Source organism: Thunnus maccoyii, chromosome 2 (genome assembly GCF_910596095.1).
Source record: "Thunnus maccoyii chromosome 2, fThuMac1.1, whole genome shotgun sequence".
Lineage (NCBI taxonomy): Eukaryota > Metazoa > Chordata > Actinopteri > Scombriformes > Scombridae > Thunnus > Thunnus maccoyii.
In genome coordinates, this window is record NC_056534.1 from 15,428,926 (window position 1) to 15,453,732 (window position 24,807).

General features: G+C 40.8%; 1 protein-coding gene and 1 long non-coding RNA gene across 5 annotated transcripts in view; one reads left to right on the plus strand and one right to left on the minus strand.

Moving 5' to 3' along the window:
• The window catches only part of bnc2 (basonuclin 2), a 178,231-nt gene that overhangs the window by 12,640 nt on the left and 140,784 nt on the right, over window positions 1–24,807 (plus strand). The window lies entirely within an intron of this gene.
• Window positions 1,432–7,787, minus strand: LOC121909703. Of its 4 annotated transcripts, none has more exons than XR_006099502.1 (5): window positions 7,705–7,787; window positions 6,631–6,795; window positions 5,106–5,258; window positions 3,281–4,200; window positions 1,432–2,667 (listed from the first exon to the last, which is right to left on the minus strand). It is a non-coding gene; the product is annotated as an uncharacterized LOC121909703 (long non-coding RNA). The 4 variants fall into 4 exon arrangements; XR_006099505.1 differs by lacking the exon at window positions 7,705–7,787 and adding an exon at window positions 7,292–7,331; XR_006099506.1 differs by lacking the exon at window positions 5,106–5,258 and having other exon boundaries at window positions 3,281–4,173.

The window sequence follows — 24,807 nt, forward strand, 5'->3', positions numbered from 1 at the left end:
TGCTTGGTCTGTATAAGCAATCAAAGTGTACCTGATTGGTTTTCAGACTGTTCTTCAAAATTCAAAACAGTCTTGACATTCACACTTGAACTCTATTTTGTCATTTTGAATAAGGGACAATATTTCCTCAGAACTCCATGTTCCTTCTCAAATGAAGTGTCTGTCCTTGGCCACCAAAGGAATGCACAGTGGCTTTGATTGCATTCTTTGTTTGGTGGTCCTTACTTGTTGTATATTTCAACTGAATTTTAAAACATTTTGCAAAGCAATTACAAAGTGTAGTGTGAAGTAGTTTTCAAAGAAAAAAGGAGAAAAAAAATCTCTACTTGTTAAGAAGTTTTAATTCTAGTTCTTTATTTTTTTCTTACATGTCACCTGTACGATAATCAAGGTCCTTGCATTCAAACTTCACTTGTATTTTTATCTTTTCACTTTTCGTTCTTTATCTCAATTGAAACTTGATGACTTGATCTTGATAATGGAGTTCTTAAGGGATTCCCAAGGTTAAGTAGGACTTCAGTCTGAATGATTTGATACCAGCAAATGTAGTCACATTTACCCAGCTGAGTCTTTTCCCCCCCATACACTGTAAAAACGAAGAAGTTGAGAAAACTCAATTTCAAGGCAACTTACTTCAATAGATTTTTGAGTTTTGAGCTTTGAGAACTCAAACTCGTTTTGACACAGTGCCAATTAATAATCTTTTGTTCAGATAATTTACTTTTCTTCTTTAGAAAAACTTGAAAATTAGAGTTATACTAAGAATTCTATATTTCCAAAATTATTGAGTTAATTATTGAGTAAAAGTAAATTAGGGTTATTAACTTAATATTTTAAATTGCAGGTCAAAGAATGACAACACCAGTTTACATCTCACTTTATACTTTATTATAACTGTAACACTAAACAGGACCATTGGTGTGTACATCAAATGATCATGCACAAAATAATTTGCAATTATGTGGGCTACTCAAAATGGACTTGTATGATTCTTTATCTCAACACTGGCAAACAGTTCCATTTTAAAATTCAAATATGCCAGCCACAGCAACATAACATGTAAAAAACAGTCATTTGTTATACCAGCAACAAACTTAGTTCAAATACAGTGCAAGTTTCATGACTCTAAGGCCAAACCCTTTAACTTAATTAATGAAAAACTCAAATTTTCAAAATCCTGCAACCATAAAAGCAGCAATGTTTACCATTCAGCACAAGATAGCTGACCAGGCAACAGCAATAGACTCTTTTTGGTAGCTTTTTCCTAGTGATATATTTGGCAGCCATTTCGCAGTGACCCATCACCATCATAGCTATCGTTGCATGTAAAAGCACCTTTGAGCCCTCCCCCCAAAAACAAAATCTGTTCCTCCTATTATTATGGTGTTCATCGAATGTGCTAATTTGTTGATTTGAAGGATCCAAATTACATTTTCAAATACAGTGAAGGCCTATAGCAGTGATGAATCTGCACAAGATACCTACCTGTCATTGCAATTGGACTGGATAATATTCCAATCTATTAAATCCTCCACACTTCCAAGTCAAAAACACTGAGGTGTGTATAATTACTGATGTTAAAAATTAAAAATATCTTGGTTAACTAAGACCCTTAGAAACCCCTAATTGACTAAGGAGTAGCCCTTCTCAGAACAACACACCTGACTAAGACACCTCCCAGAGCTATGTCACAATGTGCAAAAAGTATTTTTGTTATGAGGTAGTATAGTAGCATGTAAAATGAGGTAGTACAGTAGCATGAAAAATGGTGGATTTTGGTGGTATCACAATATAGTGCAAATAGTACGCCAAGAAAGTGAAATTCACAATCCATCAAATTAGAATGGCTAAAGAATGCATTAAGAGGAATGTCACCCATTTTAAGAATTCACGTTACTTTTGTGTCCCAGGACAGTTGCCAGTATTTCTGAACACGCATCACTCTCCCCTAAAGCTAGAAATCAGAGACAACCCTCCAATCGGCGATGTCACTGGGATGTTAACTCTGGGACTGCTCCATAGACAGTAAGTGGGGCTGTAACTTTATGAGATCATAAAATGTTTGTGTGAGCTCTTACACCCAAATGAGGATTTTATTCTGGTTCAGACCTTCTAGCAATGCCAGAATATGAACCTCATTTGGGTGTAAGAGCTCATCCAACATTTTACAGACTCAAAATCTTTGGAGAGAGCCTCATGTTCACAAATACTGACTGAACTGTCCTGGGGGAAAGGAAGAATTCTTAAAATTGGTAGCATTACGCAATTGAATAAATCCCCATAAAAGATCTTGCAAGACAATGGCTTCTTCCTACAAAACAACAGTACCATTCCTTTGAGGAGTCACATGTGAAGGTGCTCAACTGTTCCATGATATAGCCTCTGACAAAGTCTCTCCTTCCACCACGTCAGTCTTCACCAGACTTAAGCTGGTCTCTGACTAGAAGAGTTTTTGGCTGATTAATCCCCAATTCACCCCTCCTGACAATTGGAGGAGAAATCTGGTCTGGGACCTTGGTCAGTACCGATGTTTGGCCCAGATTATCTGGTAATGTGAGCTATTGTATTCACCAGACATGTCCTGAAAAGCTTCTCTGAATCCTCACGAACAAACAGGGGAAGCCCTTCCAGGGATGTGCTCTTTCAGTGTACTGTAATGTCAGATGTCTGAAAATCACAAAACAAAATAAACCAATAATGTGTTGGTTAGAGTAGTGAACACTATGTTTTCACTTGGTGGTATTCCCCTTAAGAGCAAAGAAATAGTCGGCCATGGAGTTATAAATTCCAACAATAAAAAATTTAAATACTCTTAAGTGATCAGTCTACTTGTTTATCAAGCTTGTTGGTGATACAGTAGAACTCTGCACAAATCTGTTGAACACAAAAGCAGTAATACATTTCGGTATTAAAATAGAGAGTTTTGGTGATTATTACTGTTGAGTGATTTTGCGTATTTGGCTATATATGCAAACTCACTAAATGGTAATAATAACTGAATGTGTACTATACATATACATTCAAATGGAAAAATCCCCCCATAAACAGAGTTCACATGTTTATCCAACGATCTTAAGACAGTTCAGTCTAGATTAGTGAACAAGAAAAAGTCACTGCTAACAAGCAAGCCAAATCTACTGATATGACAACACCACTCTGAATTAGAGAATGAATGACATTTCTGTGAGGCAGCACCACCCACTGTATCCGTCCTCCCTTTGAAAAATGCTTTAGAAAACAAAGAAAGAAAACTGAAATAATAACACAAAAATTGCCTTACCTATTCTTCAGAAAATAGAGCAGACCATCTCTCCTGGATCTCTGACACCATGGGCTGCACATCCATGATCTCCTTTTTCCTAAGGCAGAATGTGGGGCCCATCTTCTGTCTGATGAGTGTCATGTCTTTACATCTCTTTTTCATTTCATCCACAAAGGCCCAACTTTCATCTTCTAATGTATCATCATCATGGTTTTCTGGATGATCGCGGACATGATTGACCTCTCTTCGTTTTTGCTTTTTTAAGGAAACTACTCTCGTTACCATCTTTCTCCCTCTCTCTTTTTCCTGTTCACACTGACCTCATTGCGGCCTGCATGATGCAGCTTTGACCTGCAGTTGCCAAGCTTGTACTTGACTTGTCCAGCCATGATATCTTGTGCCGGTGCCTGGCTCCTTAAAGCATGGGTGGTTATGAACAACTTCAGAAGCAACAGATTCAATTTGAGGTTTGTCAGGGTAGGCTCTCAGGACAAATATACTTCATTGCCCTTATGCAACTTCAACTCAATATCATATGAGAAGGGGGGAATAGGAAATGGAGAAGGCTACTGTGAGGTGCATCATAAATAGTTATGAATAAATGAAGAAGGGCTGTTGGGGGAGCCAGGTGAGCTGGTGTTGGCTGTGTCAAAGGAAGAGATGGAGGGGGAAAAGGAAGCATTAGACACTGTCTCTGATTGATCAAATACTAATATGTCTTTATCCCACAGAATGTGGAGGATGGCTCATTCTGCGGGCAACTCTGCAATGTCCACCAAGTTCGAAAGTGTATTATCAAAATCAGGGTCTTCATACTGTAGGGAGAATCCACGTTCAAGCTGAAGCTTCTCTCGTAGTTCAGACTCTGGTGGCTGAATAAACTGGACTTTCCAGATGAGTCTTGGGGTTATCTATACTTGCAATAACAGAAAGAAAGTCTGTGAAAATAAGGGAAAATAAAAAGGTAACCTTCAACCTCCAGGCCATAATTCAGTCCTTAAACCCAGTTTCAGAGCCTGAACTATGCTACTATTGCTGCACATATGACACTTAATAATCTTAATTTTTCTCCATAGACTAAAACCATAGAAAAAGTACTTCTGGAACCAGATGAGACAGACAATACAGAGCTCTATTGTCATAATCCATTAGCAGGGCTTTCCTCAGCAAGTCACACAAATGTGTAATCATCATCATCATCATGCTTGATGGCATTATACATCAGACAGGTACATCCAGGTACTTTGACTGTTTTAGTGGCCCTGCCTATTTTTGGTGGAAAACACAGACACCATACCAAACCACATGCGACGTTTGAAATGTTTGTTTTGTAAATGTATCTTGTTAAGTCAAGCAATTACTGGCCTCCATTGAGGGTTCGCGCATCAAGATAATGCATTAAAAGGCATGTCATCCATTTTAAGAATTCACGTTACTCCTGTGGCCCAGGACAGTTCAGTCAGTATTTCTGAACAAGCACCACTCTCTCCTAAGACAGAACCTGCAAATCGGTGACGTCACCGGGATTTGGGGCTGCTCCATAGACAATGAATGGGGCTCTAACTTTGTTAGGCTATAAAATGTTTGTGTGAGCTCTTACACCCAAATGAGGTATATATTCAAGCATGCTGGAAGGACTAAACAGAATTCAAACCTCACCTCACCTTGGGATTAACAGCTCACACAAACATTTTATGGCCTCATAAAGCCAGAGCCCAATTAATTGTCTATGGAGCAAAGTATAAAAAAGCTGTCAAAACATCAATATGTTCCAGGTGGAATACTGATGTAGCTGACCATGAATGCTTAAAATTGAAATGATACAGAGAATGGGTTTACATACCATTACAAGTCCTTTCAATGCAACAGGCACATCCTCGGGGTCACTAGCACCTTTCCTCCTATTGTGTATGCAGCCAGTGGGTAATAATCGTTCAAAAACTCCAGATCTAGGATTTCTAGGTCTGCGTAGCTGGTTTCAACAAGTTTGTAAGACCTGTAATGTTCCAGGAACCAGGATGGCATCTTATTAGAGACAAATGACACTTTGTCAAGGTTAACTACAATGCTAAGTATCCTGTAGAAGTCTGGCAGTCCACTGCATTGACCAGCAGATATTATCATGTCCTTTACATATTGGATCCCATACAAATGAATATCTTTGACAAGCGGTATGGTATCTTGATGCGGATATTTTCTTTTGACTGCATTGAAAGCCTGCAAGGCTGTGGGCCCCAAGGTTATCTGCACAGACACAGAATACTGTTCCTTTTACAAACTTATCTAGAACCTCAACAAACACCCCCTCTTGTTCCAGTGACTTTATATCCTTAATCAGTGGATAAAAAAACTTATCATACCCAAACAGTTTCACATCAGTACTCTTTCCAAGAACAACTAGCTGAATTAAGGGTAGACTGTAGCAAAACCTGGCTGGTAAATTGAGAACAACCCAATACACAGAGCAGTGATCTTATGATTTTTTCCTTGATGTCCTCAAGGGATTACATACTTCAAATTCATCAATGTACAGGCCTACAGAAATACCTGTCTCTTGCTCCCCCAAAAGCTTATTGTCTTTGAAGTACTGACCATCTTGAAAGGATCTGTATTGGCCAGGTAAATGTTCTTGATTGAATACTACCTTATCTAAAAAATCTGCCCACCTCAATAAACTCTCTAGAACTTGATTGATTGAAACGTAAACAGAACAATTTTTATAGGTCCTGTCATACAGATATTCAGTTTGCTCAACTACAGGAAAGTGCTCCTTGAAATATAAATTCTTCCTGTGATCAGTGGACAATGCACCCTTTGCTTCAGTAGTTAAAAATAGTGGATTTGTTTTGAATATTGTCTCATTAATTTTCTGAGCTACACAATCATCTATTTCAATATTATATTTTGTAAGTACCTCTTTGATTCTTTGAAGAGAATTAAATTCAGAAAGTGCAGACTTTAATGAAATTCTTCAACTATTTTCTGGATTGTACTTTTAGAAAAATGTAACACTGTTTGCATACACAGAAAAAGAAATGAAAGTTTGTGTCTCAACATCTACATCCTCTACATACTCTGCCCTACCATTTTCACGACTCTTGTGTTAGACCACTTTGTGATGAAGTCTCTGCCTCAAGATAGGCATCAAATGGTTGAATTTCCTCTGACAGATGTTCGAATCTCCTTCAGTGTATGATTTTTGTGCTTCTGTGCTTTGTGCTTGTGCTTTCTCCTTCTGTGATAGCTGAAGCTTTTAAGATTGTTTTAAATTCACACCTTAAAAAGAGGCAATGCACAGTCTCAATTTCTTAGATGATGTCCAAGATAAGTTAAGAACTTGCGTTCACTACATATGTCTCTGAACTCACACAAAAAAAGTGACTTCTCTTGCCATTCGACCGTCCTGCTGTGTGATCTGGAAAGGTGCGGTTTCAGTGTGCCATGTGTTTTGAAGGTATACGCACAGTCAATGTGGACACTGGGCCAGTGTGATACTCCTCCATGCCGTAGTTGCTGATGCCTCAGAGGAACTTCTGCCAACAAATTCGCAGAACTTATATTGCATATATTAACTACATCAGAACACACATGAAAAAGCAATACATGATTTCAGCCAATACTAAAATAAAAGTCTTCATCAGGAAAAGATATAAAGGCGAACCTTTTCCACCAGTACACTCAGATTTTTGACAACTAAGCTTAAATGTGATTAGGTCTCTTTTACCATTTCTTGGCTCTGCTCTTACAATTTGGGAGGGGCTGAGCCAAGCTCTGCTAGGGCTAGGGGCAAAACAGTAACTTGCGCATGCATTGACTAAATAAAAACAAATTACTGACTAGTTCATTAGAATTAACCAACAACATAACGCTAACCATTTTACTTTTGAACAGTTATCATTATTCCAGACTGGACTGTATTGAATTGCATTCTGTTTCACTTAATGTTCAGTTTCTACCATATTGACACAGAAATGGATTGGCTTGATAGAGAAGCTAACTAGTAAGTCAATGTCAGTCATCTTAGCTTACCTAATCCTGCACAATGGTAAGCTAACTTCACATCGTTAGCTGTAATAGTAAACAAAGAATCATTAATTATAAACTAGCAGCTATTTTTAGCCCGCAACAAAGTGGGCAAATGATTGATACAGTTCTAAATTAATTAATAAATTAGACACATTTAACAGAGAAGGGAACTTAAAATGTTTTTACTGGTCACATTGGGATGTAAATAACAAAATTACAAACCGATTTATTATTTTACACGCCTCAAACCCTAATGCTAGCTAGCTAACTAATGTAGCAATAATGTGAATCTCTGAAGCCCTCAAAATTACGTAAAATTTTAAACCTGTAATTACATGCCTCATTAAGCACAATTGTGAATTACATCTAGTAAAAAAACAGCATCTCTAAAACTATTTCTATTAAAAAATACTCACCTTGAGGTAATTCATTTCACACAAGTGGATGCCCAACACGGATGTATTATAAGAGCTGGACACCAGATCAAAAATGGTGCCCATTCAGTCCAATAAGAATTGCTCAGCTGGTACATAGACCAAAAAAGTTTCTAGCTTCTGAGTTTGCTTCCATGTTGTGCGGCCCACTGAATATGCACAGTGGTTTCCCCCACTGGCCCCGCACACGAATTCCCGCTTGGCACATAGACTTTACATTGTGATGACGATTTTTAAATTGCCTTTCTTGGCTCGAGGACAGTTTTACAAATATAAAACTTCCAAGGATCAAAAATTCATAACAGGGAGAGTCGTAACTGACCTTGTTTGCAGTTCAAGGTGTCCTGTCAACAGTTTTACAGATGTCTCTTTTACAATGGTGGTCTATGGGAAAAATGCTTTTTGGGCGGTAGGGGGATTTTTCGCTGCAATAATGCAAGTGGCCACTGGGAAAAATTCCCTGCAGGCTGAGTAGTGGCACCTTATCCAGCTCTTATATTACATCCATGCATGGATGTATTATAAGAGCTGGATACCGGACTAAAAATGGCACCATTCAGTCCTATAGGAACTGCTCGCCTGGCGCATACGCCAAAAAAAGTTTCTAGCTTCCAGGTTTGCTTCTGCGTTGTGCGGCCCACTGAATATGCACAGTAGTGTTTCCCCCGCTAGCCCTGCCCATGAGCTCCCGCTTGGCCCATAGACTTTACATTGTGATGACATCACAGATTTTTAAATCGCTTTTCTCGGCCCGAGGAAAGTTTTACAAAGATAAAACCTGTATGGATCAAAAGTTCATAACAGAAAGAGTCATAATTGACGTTGTTTGCAGTTCGAGATGTCCTGTCAACAGTTTTACAGATGTCTCTTTTACAATGGTGGTCTATGGGGAAAATCCTTCTTGGGCCACAGGGGGATTTTTCGCTGCAATACCGCAAGTGGCCACTGGGAAAAACTGGCTGCAAGGCTGAGCGGCGGCGCCCTATCCAGCTCTTATTATACATCCATGCATCCATGATGATCACAGAAAGCTAAGTGGGGGAAAACCAAGATGGTGGATGAAAACCCCTGCAAATTCTGTTTGGAGACACCATTGTAACTGAGGCATCAAAATGAGCATGCCCAAAGTCGCTGGCTGGGCCCCAGCTTGAGTCTGACTGAAATACGCACATCTTGCCAGCAGTAATGTTGTAGTGAGCCCAACTTTTCACAAAAAAACTCAATACAGTTAGTTGGAGCAAATAATTTAATATAGTTGACATGGACAATTAATACCTTTTGTCCAGCTTAATCAAAAATCCCAATAAGGCCAGCAATTTCAAGTTTTCGTTTTTACAGTGTAGCTTGGTTTTGTGATGTATAAAGATGCTGGTTGGATAAATGTCATACGTATAGGTCTTACCCAGGCCGAGATTTTAGCGACAGTTTTGTTCTTGTAAGTGTTATTTGGTAAAAGAAGAGATGTGTTTGTCTTATTTAATATGCTCTTCTCTTTCTCTTTGTCCCTGTCTCTGTCTTTCTCTCTCTCAATCTAGCCCCCAGTCCCTCCCTAGCATGGACCTTGTATTTATTACCCTCTAAGTAATCACTTTGCTTTCTCTTTTGATAGACTGTTATTGCTCTAACTAGACGAGGTCCCTATAGGTATTTGGACGCTTTCCAGTTTTATTAGACAAAGGCCTCATTATTCAAGGCCAGCATTAAGACTACCATTAGATCCATTTGCCCCCTAGTCACATGTATCCAGTTGCAGCCAATTCATATTATAGCCCCTGCACACTTAGTATTTACAACACAAACATACTCATTCCCTCTTGTCAAAGTTAAAAATAGATGATATTGAGAAAGCAACTTTGCCAATTCGAGAGAGGTACCTGTGAAGTTGTCTCTGCCTGTCTCCACTTTACAATAATAAAATTTCAGTGCACATTTTAGAGATAATGTTGTCATCATCAATGTCAGGTAAGTTAGTTAGTTGAGATATTTTTTTTACAGTCAAACTTAAATTTGAATTCTCCTTACTTTTTGTGTCAAGAAATATAAACTGTGATGATACTGCAGCTATTGTGCATGTTTTTCTAATAAAAAAAAAGTTTTTGGATATATTTGTGGAAACTGCATCTAAGCTTCAAGCCTCTGGGTTGGTATTTCCAATGGCAGCTGTTGACTGACATTTTAGAGCCAGAGTTGCCAGGAGACACGCTGTTAACTTACGTGATGTGCTACTGACTGGAGCATGTCAAAGCCCTGTATAGCCTACAAACGCTGACACAAGAAATGTTTTTCCCCTTTTTTCAACAAGTCCACATGGAAATTTAGTGATTTAAGCTGTCTGTCCCTTTACAGCACTCAACATTTTGGAGTACCCATTGTACTGTTATGTTTGTATTCTAATCTGAAAGTGAAAACTTCCAAGCTAGGCTAAATAGCTTCCACTTTAGCTTGTTAACGTTGTCAATGATTTCCACTAAATGGCGCAGTACACTCTGGACATGTTATACCAACATCTGTTTAAACTTCTGCACACTTGTGTTCTTCACATGCTATGCGAAGGAGAGGGATGTGCTAGCATTAGCTGTCTCTCTTATGGGTTCAGTAGGGTGATAGCAAATGACAAGACTGCCAAAACACACAGCAATAGGTTGTCCTGTAACCTCAGCACTCTGTGCATTAATTGCTGATCCCAATTGTGACATATAATAATGTAAAGATTCGTTGAAAAGTACAGAAATGACAGAAATGAAACTAGGCAACAGCTAACAATGCCTGTCTGGCAGCTGGTTAAATGGCTGTGCGCCATTGTAATTTAAGTGATATTATAAACTATTTTAGTGTCAATCCACACAGATATTTCACCTATCAAATTACCAGTACTAAGATTGTCAGTCAGAACCAAAAATTCACACCCTTAAAATAAATCAAACTTAAATTCCCTCCAACAATTTTGCCCAAGCACACAAGTCAAAACAAACACAGAGGATATAAATGCTGATTGAATTTTAATTTCAGTTTGACTTGTGTATACTAAAGTATACACTCATGGACATGCGAGATGCCCCAAATGTCCAAGATATAAAAATATACAATAGCATGAACTCAAAAGACATCATGTTCATCATCAAACATCACTGCTGTAAAGAAAAGTTAAAAAGTCCATACTCTAAAGATCACCCATAAGCATCAGATAATCACCAATTCAGTCTGGAGCACACTGAACACATCTTGTTTTCGCTCCTTCGTGGTCCTCTTCAGGCAGCCAACACGCCCTCCACCCGGGGGATCCAAAACATAAACAAACAAACAGACGCACAACTTGTGGCAGAGAGGCAAAGAGATTTAAGGTGCCCCAGTTTTGATTTCTTCCATTTCTTTGTTGCAGCTTTTTAATTTCTTTGTAGCCACCCGTGTCTCCAATATGGTGCTCATCCCTCCTAATCGATGGCCCCTTATTGGGTTTCTGCGTTTGGTCAAATATCTCATCGCTTTCTGGCCCCTCAGGCAAGAAGATCCAAACTAATAAGAAAGCTCTTCAGTCTCTCGGGTTGGGTGTACAGATGAAAAAAATGATTAGTGTTGAGAAGGTATGTATCTGTGACCGAAAACCAGATTTTCAACAAGTTTGCCAAGTTAAAACTAAAGCCCTTGATAAAGAAGTTGTTGACGAGGGTTTTAGTCCATGTCCACACTAAAGCAGTTTTATTTGAAAGCATATCTTTCCTCTCAGTTTGGCCTTTTGTCCAAACCAACAGTTTTTCACACCTGAAGATTGAGCTTTTCAAAAATGTTCTTCAGGGTGGATAAACTTAAAAATGCTGGTGTGAAGCTTTTCCAAAATAATGGCATATGCCTAGAAAGTCAACTTTTTCTTATCTCTGAAAGTGCTCCTTTTGAATGTTGATGTGGTGGATCACACAACACAAGTGTTATCTTTGTTCTGTATTCATGATTATGTTGTCAGACAACATTGCATGCATAAAATAATGATTTATCAGCATTATTGTGTCTCAGACAGCAGTGTTTGCTTGTTGCAGTGATGTATTGGATTGTTTGCAGCTATTGTTGCACAGGTGGTGCTTGTGCCTAATGTACCTGAAGGGGTTTAGAGCTGATTTTGTTCATCCACACTAGTGTATTGCACATCTCACACATGGACACAGCTGGATACAATCCTGCTGAAAGTGGTGGTACAGAAATAAGCAAACACTCATACATACATATGTCTATACATTTGTCTTTCATGTTTGGACCTTCACGACCAAAATATCCTTTAACTCAAACAGAAGCTATGGGAACTACATGTCTAACCTCAATTCTCAACCAGCTCACTAATCTCAAGTTTTAGCTGTGAAAAAAACCTCCTTGAAGAATAAGATCTTGCTAAAATCTCTTTCTATCTGAGACACACACAAAACACATATGCACACGGGCTCTCAAACAAAATTTATAAAAGGTCTCTTTAAAAGTGGCTCAACATGCAAGAAGGGTCAAGTGACGGAGAGAGAGAGAGAGAGAGAGTAATGCACTAATGTACTAAGATAACATTTACAGTATGTGAATCTATCTATATCTACACAAATTATATTTCCTGTATGTATGTAGATTAATAGAGTGTGTATAAAAGACAGAGAAGGAGGGGAGGGAGTGTGTGTGTGTGTGCAGAGACAGAAAGAAAAGGAGAGAGAGAGGAAGAGAGAGAGTGCCACTTTGGAGTAAAGCTGTCATTACTCCGGCTGGCGCACTCCCTCATAAATACTGATAATGAGATGCTTTCAGCAGCCTAATCATTTGCCAATGTAGCAGGAGGTAATGTGAGAGGAACACTCTCTTTCCTCTACTTCTGTCTGGAGATGACACTCCAGATTATATTTAGACATTACCCAAACTAGTCTTATAGAGTGGTACAATAGAAAATAATAGATTTTCTTGTTCTGGTCTGTGTTTATTGCAAAAAAAGATTTTCAAAAAAACTTAGTGGATTCTGAATCTGAATCTTCTTTACTTCCCAAACAAACAGATTGAAGCAAAGCAAAAGCCAGAAGAGGGGAAAATATGCAGATATTCCTTCCTTTTGCTGTTTTAATCAAAACCTTTATATCTGTTGTAGCAGTTTTCAAATATATCCTCATTGGTCATTAAGTCAAAATAAAATGTTTTCCTGACAAGCAACCTCTTGTGGCTTTGCAAGTACTGACTGTTGTCTCTCAGAAGCATAGGCAAAAGTAGTGTGACATTGTAATAGGTGGTTGGTGCACAAAGAACCAGATTTTGACACTAGAAACCACTGTTTGCATCTCATCTTCCACCAACACTGAATGGTGGTTTCTTTTAACCATAACCACACATCTTTCCCTAACCTTAAGCAAGTACTTTAAGTTGCCTAAACTTAACCAAACCTTAACGACAGAGGTAGCCGATCAGAAAATGTTCACATGAATCATTTTTATAACGGTCTTTGCACTTTGTAAGGCACTGAAAAATCATGTCATTCTGCCAGTACTGTAGGTGTGCCCGATCATAAAATGCTCACATGGGCCATTTTGGACGGCAATGACAAATAACATTTTTCATTTGTGGATACTTTCCCTCTCAGTTGCTCTTTTGTTTCTGGTACGAAGTTACAAAAAATGTTGGATGCTGCTCACTAAATTGCAATATTGGAAAGGTGTGGAGGCAGGGGTTTTCAGATGCTGTTCCTTAATTTGACAAGCACTTCGCTTGGGCCATTGATGATGTCAGTGTTATGACAAACTTTGAATATCTACATTATGTCAAAAGTTTGTCTATGCAAAGCACAGACTGTGTTATATAAGTCTACACAAATACCGAAGCAATGTGTTTGTTTTTGTGTTTTGGTCTGTGTATTTGGAGCTTCCCTCTCATCATTTATACTAACAGGTTCAGGCTGTGTGATGTCCTGAAAAAGTTGGGGAGTTTCCCTCTGCAGGATGGCCACATGAAGGGCCCCAGAAGCCCCCCTCTGCTCTTGCCCCCTGGCTCAGAATGAACTGAGATCTCTGGAGGCATTCCCAGGATAAAATAAACAAGAAAATGCCTTTGAAAAGCAGCCATTGACACTCCACTATATATATCTTTCCTATGGGCCATCACTCTAATGGGCGTTCCCTAAGAAGTTCTATGAAAGCACAGTACAGCATGTCATCTTCTGCTGCCTATCTTCCACTGGCCATTAAACAGCATCCTTGATCATTAGTCCCTCCATACTGCCTCTCTCTGACTCCACAGTGATTGGACAAACACTAGCGTCCCTAGTGATATGAGAGGAATACATTGAGGAGCTATTGTGGTTTTCCATGGCCTTGCTGTGTATTGTTTACTGGGTCTGCTTGATTGCCCTCTGTCCAAATCAGAGGGTACAGGCAGGCAGGGCAGGGGTCTACAGGGACGCGCTGTGTTGTGGACTGTCCCAACGTGCTAAGAATATTCACTCAACCCATGGCTCTGAGGGGGAACCCATCCATAGCTCAGTAAACACACACATAGTAGGAGTCATAGATTTCTGCACCAGGGACCATATGGCTGTGCATAAATGTGAGGAAGAGTATTTGAGTGTGTGTGTGTCTGTAGTGGGGAGCAATGTCTATCTCCACGTCACAGATAATTACCCCCTGTGTGACTTTGCTTTTCACAGTGGGAAAACACAGCAGACCCTCCTCATTGACAGTGGCACTCACAGCTACAAAATAATACCAATCATATGCTACTGGAAATTAAATATTAGCTAGATATGGAGTAGTTTGAATTAATATATACATACATATTTTCCCCTGGCCTTGCCTTTTCTTTGTTTTGTTTTTTTAATTACCCTTTTCATCATCTCTGACCATATTACACACAGCTCTAGGTCACACAGCTCATTGCTAGTGGCAGCCAATTTGATGAAAAGAGAAAAAAAGCTGCCTTTCTGTGCTGTAATCTTCACCCACCTCTGATTTGTATCTGTTAATCCCTATCTTAAAACTCATAATTAAGCTAATTAGACACTCTATCTGAGCACAATTTCACCTCATTGGCCAGATAGTGGGAATATTCAAAGAGCAAGGTTACATCTCTGAGTTAGAATTTGATAAATGCTAAAGGCCAACGCAATCATTCAAGCTTTAAATACTTAATTTTTTACCCTTAATCTCCTGTGCTGTTATTTTCAGAGGTGTGTGTGTTTTCTGAAGCTTTATGGTATTCATGTTTCATGGTCGTAGTTTCAGAGCAGGTCTGGTCCTCAAGGCTGCCTTGGCTAACCTTGCTAACCAGGAAGGTAACACCAGCATGTCTTATCAGAGCAAAGCACGGTGAGCAAAATATGGCTTTTTGTCTTCACAAACTAAAAACAAAAGTAAGATTAAAGTAAGCTGGAATTTTTTAAAGTTCCTCAGTGGCAAGGCGCTGGGTATGAAGGAGTTTCGCCCTGAGACGTTGAAGGCTCTGGACATTGTTGGGCTGTCATGGCTGGCACGCCTCTTCAGTGTCACATAGAGATCAGGGACAGTGCCTGTGGACTGGCAGAGTGGGAGATCACACTACTCAGCCTCCCGGAGAAATCTTATGCCAGGGTGTTGGAGAGGAGGCTCCAGCACATCCAGTCTACATGTGGATGTGGAGAAGGCTAATGGCCGTGTCCCTGGGGGCACCTTGTGGGAAGTGCTGTGGGGGTATGGGGTACTGGGACCACTGCTGCTGATCCTTACATAAATGCAGTGAGAGCTGTGTCCACATTCTTGGCAGTGAGTCAGACTTGTTCTTAGTGGGTGTTGGCCTTTGCCAGGGTTGCCCCTTGTCATCGATTCCGATTTTGTGATTTTCATGGACAGAATCTCAAGGTGCAGCCAGGAGAGGAGAGTGTCAGGTTTGGGGACCTCAGGATTGCTCCTTTGCTTTTTGCAGGCGATGTGGTTCTGTTGGTTTCAATACACTGTGACCTCCAGCAGGCACTGAGATGGTTTGCAGCTGAATGTGAATGTGTCAATACTAGTAATTTGAATGGGGAGATATCTGTATGGGTGGTTTCAATGTTAGTTACGTCTCTGTCATAATTCAGATCACGGAGTAACATATAGACTCTTATTTTGAGTTTTTACAGTCTGGTTATTTAGCATCACCACAACTGGAACAATAAAAGGGAGACAGCTGATGCTAGCTAGACCCTCTCCTTTGTATACTGTGTAAAGATCACAACATTGAGCATAGGTTATAACAAGACCGAAAAGTACCATCTTGTGGGAATTAGTGCAAATGTTAGAAAGCTAAGATAATTGGCTTCAACCTTCCAAGTTTGCTAGCTTCCCCTTGAGTGGAATTCAAACTTAACAGCATGATGGTTCCTCCCAAATGCTGATTGTTGTAAAGGGACAGATGTCTTAAATTGTTAGTACATAATCAATGCTATGTGAGCTCGTTGATAAAAGGGGGAAAAAATGTGTTGAATCTGTTTGCAGGATATATAGGGCTATTATGTGCTCTGATCAGTAAAGTACATCACAGAGTTGACAGTTTGCCAAGAGCTGCCAAGAAAAATGCCCACAAATAAACACGCCCACACCTCCACACACCTCTGCACAACCCTGCAGGAAGGTGTGAATGCAGAGCTTCATCCTGTCCGCTGTGGCCTCTCTGCTTTGCGCATGTGTGTGAGACACACAGACAGCAGAGGAGCAGCACACAGCAGCACTCTGCACACAGCAGAGGAGAGAGACGGAGAAGCAGGGGAAACACTGAAGCACATAAAAAGCGGTGTAATCTGGTCACTCTATTTTGATACGACCTCACACCCTGTGTGCTGTTATTTGCCAGAGGCAACACATCAACTGTCCAAAAGTTGACGCCCTGAACACAGCAAAATAATAAGAAAATAAGAACATACAGGCAGAGGGCAGAGTCTCTGAATATACATACACAGCCACACACTTCTACTGGGTCATAAGTGATGATTGAGAGGGATTATTTTTGTATGAGTTTAAAAATTGTTTTTTTAAGAAAATCCTGCATAGTAATTCAATTCAATTCAATTCGATTTTATTTATATAGAGCCAAACCACAACAAAAGTCATCTCAGGGCACTTTTCACACAGAGCAGATCAAGACTGTACTCTTTAATTTACAGAGACCCAACAGTTCCCCCATGAGCAAGCACTTGGCGACAGTGGTAAGGAAAAACTCCCCTTTAATGCGACGAAACCTCAAGTAGAACCCAGCTCTAGGTGGGCGGCAATCTGCCTTGACCGGTTGGGTTGAGAGAGAAAGAAAGAGAGAGGAGAGACACAGAGAAGCAGAATAACAACATTAATAGTATACCTTTAAAAACTGTTTCCATAAATACGTTCAAAAATGGTTTTATCCTCTTTTGTTGCTCAAAGACTCGCAACATTGTAAAATGCTCCCTCAAAATTATTATTCTTTATTACATATCAAAAAGAGTACAACATTTTGAGCCCAGATTGGCAAAGGTGTGTGTCATTAATTAAATAGTACTGTGTCCCTCCTTTGGGATTTGACTACAACCCCAGAGTTAGAGCACATCTCCAAGCCAGATGTAATAAAATATATAGTTACCCAACATTGTGTACAAAATTTAACTCAACTTTGTAATAAAGAATATTTAAAGGGAGCATTGTACAGTGTTACAAGTCTTTGAGACACAGAGTAACTAATTTTTTTAGACTCAGCACCTGGACAAGAAAGATATGTATGTGTTCTCAACATCGATTGCTTTTTACTCTTTTGAAAAAAAAGGAGCAAAAACCAATTTCACTTTAAGGGTCTGCACAGTTATTTTTTTCTATTGACAAAAACTATTTTTTACCAAAATGCCTTTTTGTAATGACTCTGTCATTTGGTCTTGGAATGTGAAGAAGCTGAGAGAAATAAGATTTGATTATCGCAGAAATGTTTGCAGAATTCTGTTTGTTTGTGCGTGTAAAAGTTTTGACCCTGTCTCAGAGGGTTGCGGTGACTTGATGTTGTTTAGACTCATCTCCCTGCCTTCACCCCCCTGGAGACTTGTCTTTGTAGCAATCCAAGCATCCTGTTCACTGCTCCACTGCATCCATATCGCACTAATGATCATGGGAGTGGACAGCTGCTTAATGCAGTAGTGTCATCAGTGCTGCTTTCTGATAGCAGCTCCATTGCACTTGACGGGACTCAAATGTATCTGCTCCACACGAGCCCCCCACATTTAGCAGATCGAGTAATGTGATTTGGGAACACCTCGGTAAAGGTGTATTAGATGTGTGCCATATCACATTTGCGGTGTATGATTGCAAGACATATCACATTTGTAATGTATGATTACAGACATGGTTCTTATCATTTTTCACTGCTTATGATGCTGTCATATCTCAAAGTGTAGCTCTCAATGACATAATGAGTTTGTCATAAATGATCCTGAGATAATGGTATTAGCACTGATATTTATATTTAATTTACATTTTACCGTTTTTATTCCCCTTTTCTGCCTCCATGCTTGTCATACTCATGGTTTGGTGACTACTTGGCGACCCATCATGCACTGGGAGGGTGCCCTCTTGGCCAGTGATGGTCACCTGACCGCAGTATGTGCAGTCATCCAATCATGCACTCTCTCTCACACTCTGCTGGAGCGCTCCTGTCCGCTGCAGCTAAAATAACAGTAGAGCAGTTGGAACTAGAAGAGTGCACTCAGTAGAGTGCAGATCTCCACCAGGTGTGTCTGGGGGCATGTGGGTGGTGAAGCACCTACTGCGACGCCACCACAACTGCCAATTTTTTTTGTATTATATAGTATAGTCTAGTGTAGTGTAGTGTATGTTTTATATAGCTGTATGCGGAGTTTTTAATAAAATGTTTTTGTGTAGTATCGTCTCAGTTTTCTTTAAGATGCATAGAATAGTGTAATGGTAGTAACCAAGTGTCCTGGGTTCACCTAACTGTATAAACTTAATAGGAAAACAATAAATCGGTTGATAAGTCCAAACCTCTCAATTTAAACATTGTTATTTATTCAGAAAATTTTGTTGTAACATACCACACAAAATAAAACCCCTCTCTACCTCGCTCTCCCCTCTCAAACAAAGAAGAGTTGAATCTCACTCCTATCGTCCCTACCGGCTCCCATACAGTCAAGATGGGGACGAAGCTAACAAAAATGGGGGTGTTATTCGTGCCTAACTATAGTGGATCATAACATATCAAGTATGAATGTCAGTTTTTGAGCGTTATGAAATAGGTTTTTAAAAAACTGTGAATCACCGCAACCACGAGAGGTCCTTGAGCATACAGTCATAAATGTGCGCAAAAATATTAGGCTGATGGGTCTATGAAAATTAGCTGTGGACAGATACACACACGGACACACGGACACACACGACCAAACGCATGATCTCCTTCCAGGCTTACGCCTGCCAGAGGTAATATTACTACACAGTACAAGTTTTATGAGTGTGTGAAAGGAAAGGTACACCCGCTCAAGGTGAACATGTGGGATCCTAACATGTGGCTGTTCACTCAGCTTGCATTTGTATGTGTGTCTGTCTGTGCGAGTTTTTTGTTTTCTAAGCTTGCCTTAAAAGGTTGGTTCACTCAAATCACAAGATCTTAGAACCAGATCTCAATGCCCTTAAGTGATGTGTGGTTATGAAGATAGTTTTGGTTTTGGATAGTTCAGTTTGAGACATCTGCTGCCCAATACAACAGTCATACACCTCACTGTCAACAGTTTTCATTGGGACTATTCCCTGCTAAAGAAGTAGTCTAATGTTAACTGGTGACAGCATGTCCTGTGGATTATCCAAATTAACAGGGACACTGTTTCTGGAAAGTGATACTGCTGCTGAATTGATTTATTTTTATATATGTATTTTTAGCTCTTCAATGCTGTGAGCAAAACAAACCACTGTGTTGAGGCGGAGACAGAAATCTAAGACACTGATATCTCAAAACCTGAGCAAATAAAACCAGAATTATCTGCATGGCTAGATATCAGTAGAGGTAAGACAATATGTTTTTTTTTTATCTGTTTATCTGTTAGTTTGTTTTGTTTGTTATTTGGGTGAACTGACCGTTTAAATCTGTTAGAGAATAAATGGGAGAGATTATACTCATGTGAGGACATCAGGGGATGGACCACCACAACTCTTCACTCATCGCAGATCCCTGTCTATCCCTCTTATTCTGTGCCTCTGTCTTTCCTTTCCTTCCCTTCTCTTTCCTTTCCTCTCTCTCTCTGTCTCTCCTCCTATCCTCCCTTCTTGCAGTTCATATTTCAGTTTGCTCCCAGGAGCTCGCAGGTCTGTGCCAGACGGAAATTCGCTGAGGCTGCAGGAGCCCCCTTGGAGGCCACATGGAGGAGGGACAGGAGGGGAACAATCAGGCCCAGTCCTCCCTCGCTATCCCTCCCTCTCGTTCTCTCCCATGTACTTTTTTCTTCCTTTCCCCCTCTTTTTTTTTCTTTCTCCCTTACTCTCGTTTCCTCTCTCTCTCTCTCTCTCTGTCTCCTCTATATCCAGCCTGCCAGGCTACACAGGTCCTCAGGGTGACTTGCTCTTGGCTCGGGTCCCTCAGCACAGAGCCCTCTCCTCTCCTCCTTCACCCACCGCTTCCCCCCAACCCCTCCTCCTCCTCTCTTGCTCCTGTCGCCCCCCCCCCCCTCCTCCACTCACTCCTCTCTCCTCCTTCCTTCTCCAACTCTCTCCCCGGGGGGAAGACGGTGAGGCCATCCAGTCCCGAGCTGTCCATCAGCGAGGGTGTTTACTTGCAGTGTGACAGGCCGACACATCTGGAGCGCATATTCACTAGTGTTCACACTCTTTCTCCCTCTCACTCTTTGCTATATCCCTAACGTTGCCACCAGACACATTCCTCGGGCTCATTTCAGGGCCCTTTGTCGTTGTTATGGTGAGCCCACCTCCAACTTTCATACACTCACAAGAAGCACACACAAACACACACACGCAGAGATTTGTTTTCATCCATTTTTCCTCTTTCTTTCACCCCTCCAGTGGTTTTTCAGTTGCATGACAGAAATTGGAGTTAACCACCAGCAGGGGTGGGCTTGGGGGGGGTGAGCTGAGCAGTGATGGGGATGGGGAGCAAAAGTCAGCTTTCTCTCATCCACTTCTCTTTCTCCCTTTTCCTCTATGTGTATCTCTATCTCTTTGCCCATTCCCCTTTCTTCTCTTCTCAGTGAGTGCAAACTAATTACAGCAGCTCTTTTTGGAAACCCATGACTACTGGTCTAATGAAGTGACACTCTTTCTTCATCCTGTGTCTCTCTCTCGGACTCCTCTTCCCCCCTCTTGCTCACTCATCCTCCCACCCACCTCCCACCCTGCATCCCACCCATCTACCCACCCACCCTGTCTGTTTTCCCAACATTCCTGTGCTGGTGTGTGACTGTGATGGCTTGTCATCTCGTAGGAATGTCCTGCTCTCCCACCTCGTCCCCCCGATTTGGCGTGAAGCATTTGCTCCTGGTTTCCGACTCTGCACATGTACACACACACAGGCACACACTTGAAATGCTAGCTTTTAAAAATGCGTTCATGCAGATGGTGTCCATTGGGCTGCATACCTACCCTTGGCATGCGGCCACAACAAGCACAGCCATTCTCAGATAGTCCCCAGCTTGTTTTTCAACTGTAGAAAGTGTGTACAAAGTTATTTTATCTTATGTTGCCTGTGGTAAAAAGAGCCATTACTTCTTATGGTGAAACCAAGGAATTCTCTTGATTACACTAATGACCAAATACGGTCTACCAGAGTGGTTTTTAAGGAAAAACACTTGTTTCATACAGTTTCATATGCACAGTATATCCACTTATGGCGTATAAAAAACACAATTTGCAGCCCATAAACTGAGGTTAGGCAACATTGTGCGGAATTAATTGTGAACAGGATTATCAGCTAAATTTATGTTTTTCAAAAAAAAAAAAAAAAAAGGTTCCAGTTTCACATGTATCCTCTATGAAGGCAAATCGAAGAGACTTTTTAATATGAAGCACATGTGACATTAAGACTAGTTTCAACTCGGAGAGGGACACATAATGACTTTACCCCTGTCTAGGCATATTTTATACTCTACTGTCTACATATGGTGAGGACTTATCAGAGGCCTAATGGCACACAGGAACATGCTACACTCAATGACCCAAGGGAGCACTTTCATTGGAAGGCAATAAGGGAGAATATTGCGCGTACGTTTGCATTTATATGCGCGTGTGTGAGCACACGCGACACAATCTCCTGATTGGCATCATCCTCTGGAACAAGTCTGGCTCCTTCTAGATCCGGCTGACGTGTGTGCATGTGTGCGATTATTTGTGTGTGTGATTATTTGTCTGCGTATGTGTGTGTGTGTGTGTGTGTGTGTGTGTGTGTGTACGAATGTGTAGGAGATATCACCAGGCTCTCATGTTTATTCAGCTCAACGCCTGGATGACCAGGACTTATCCGCTGTCCTGATTACCCTGCCTGGCCTGCCACCATTAATCCTTCAGAGACCTCAGGCCCCTTAAACAGCCCTATCTTACACACATACATGCACACGCAGACACACACACACAGCCAGACATGCATTTTCAGTATATATATATCAAGGACACATTGTATTCAACATATACATATACAAGAAATAAAACTGTCGTTTTATCGTTTTTCTCTCTCTTTCCCTCTGTTTTATCAGGGTTGTCCTCAGGGCAGAGTGTCTGTGTGTGTATGTCTATATGTGTATGTGTTTGTTTGTGTGTGTGCTCTGTCATTTTGGGCCTCCAGGAACCTCCTAGGCATCTCTCTAGGTCCCTGGTCCCTTTCATTGCCTATGAGTTGTATGTGTGTGTGTGTGTGTGTGGTGGATTGCGCGTGTGTGTCAGGAAGAAAAGAACGTAGAGGGAGAAATGATTCAGTCTAATTTGTGCTGCAGTATTTTCTTTATCAGCTCTTGTAAGTCTCCGTGAAGGCCCGCATAATTATATTTTATGTTGAGTAAAAATTACTGTATTGTAACTCTTTTCCCATAACAACCATATTTTTCTTTGGAGACACAAGGTTTTTCTGGTAAGGGGCCTGAGTGTGCGAGCGTGTGTCTGCTATTGTTCATGTGTGTGAGTGTGCGTACATGTGTATTCAGGACACCAGGGTTCTTTTCAGTAATAGTCACTGTGCCAAGACATAATATTGACCATGGCTGTGTTCCCTATTCTGGTTTTGCCCATAATAAATGATGCAGATTAGAAAAGTAGAAACACATTGGGCTGATAAGTAGCCTTTGGAGCTTGCTTGTTATGCCATTGAGGAGGGGAGGGGGGCTTTCTTTTCTCATTTTGCCTCAATTCTACAGTTTTGCAGTGACTCAAGGGCAGAGACACTGTGTGTGTGTGTGTGTGTGTGTTCGTGTGTGTGTGTGTGAAGTTTTAACCGTGGTCTGTGTACGTTTAGAGCGAGCGGGTGGTGAGGTGTGTTTGGACTCTGAAGGAATGACGATGGTGTGTGTTGCCAAGTCCCATTTAATACATACACAGTAGGGAACCCTCTCATTATAAACAGAAGCTCATTGGCGTGGGTGTGCATGTGTGCACATAAACACACACACATACACACACACACACACACACATACAAGCAGAATATTAGGACAAAACACTGGAACTAATACAGCTGGAATAGGAGGATGACTAGTTCATATCCTGAAGCTAAGGAAAAGGCACATAAAGTTGAAAACTGAGTGTGTGTTTGTGTGTGTGTTGGGAGGATAGTTGTTTAAAAGTGACTCCCCTTTCTATTTCAAATGGCCTCTATGAGATGAAAACGCCTGTTGACACACACTGTTGCCTTTGTCTTTCATTTTTTGTCTCCTTCTACCTTTCTACCTCATTCCTTCCTTTCTCTCTTTCATTTTTATTGGGAGGGACCACTTGACCACCTGAACAGACAAACACAACCACACACACACACACACACACACACACACACACACACACAAACACACACACAAACACACACACACATACACAGAAACAGTCTCTGTGTGTGTCGTCTCCTCTGATTCCCTCCCCTCCTCTGACATCGCTCCCTCTCTCTCCCCTCCTGTCCCTGTCTTCTCCTTTTTCCCATAACAAATAACAGTGCAGAATTCCCCTCGCTTCTCTCCTGGGGAATTTTCATTACCGCCCAGTCCCCCTGCCCAGAAGGACTCTCCGCCTTGAACTGTTCAACAGCTGTGGTGTGGACACTCTCTTCCAAAACAGGCCCACTGTTCACAAACACCCGCTGGACTCAGGGTGGGGACTCTGTGTCAACCTCCACAGCTCCAGAGACCGAGCTTCCCTCGCATGTGGCCTACCCCAGGGCCCCTTCACCTGGGGAGCAAAAGAGGCCTGACGCTGCGCCCTCACCTCTCCAGGCATTAAATTGAGAACAGCTTTAAGTGGGCTTGTGTACAGTAGAGGAAAGATATTAAAGGATCAGTTCAGTGGTCATCATTTCTATTGCTTATGATAACAATATATGCACCAAAGGGAATGCTGAGATCTGGGAACACAGAAACATTGCGAGAACAAAATCAGATGGAGCAAGAAACGCAGACAGGCTGTAAACAAGCCAACTGTTAAGTTAGAAAACCTATTTATTTGGAAGTAAAACTGAAGGGGAGCACACCTGAAATGTTCACAATAATCCCTTTTGCACAGGAAAACTGTGTGTGCACCAGTACGGCAAGTCCTATAGGTCAAAGTTAAACCAGAGAGTCGGTCTGTAAAGGTGGGGGGTTTACAACAATAATTTGCCATTTACCTTAGTTTTCTCTTCCAAAAAAGTTTGGCTTACATGGAGATTTGTTTAAAAACTATTGGCTACTTGTGTTTATTGACCTAACTGTTGAGTTTCTTTTTAGATACTGCTGCATCTCCAAATTTCAGCAATGAACTCGAACAGTGTAATATTACATTTACTGATAGGAATGATGGGCAAGATCCAAATTTTAATAAACCAAAATAATCCTTTATGATCTGTGAAGTGTAGATAGATAGATAGATAGATAGATAGATAGATAGATAGATAGATAGATAGATAGATAGATAGAGTCTCTGCCGTTAGCAAGAGC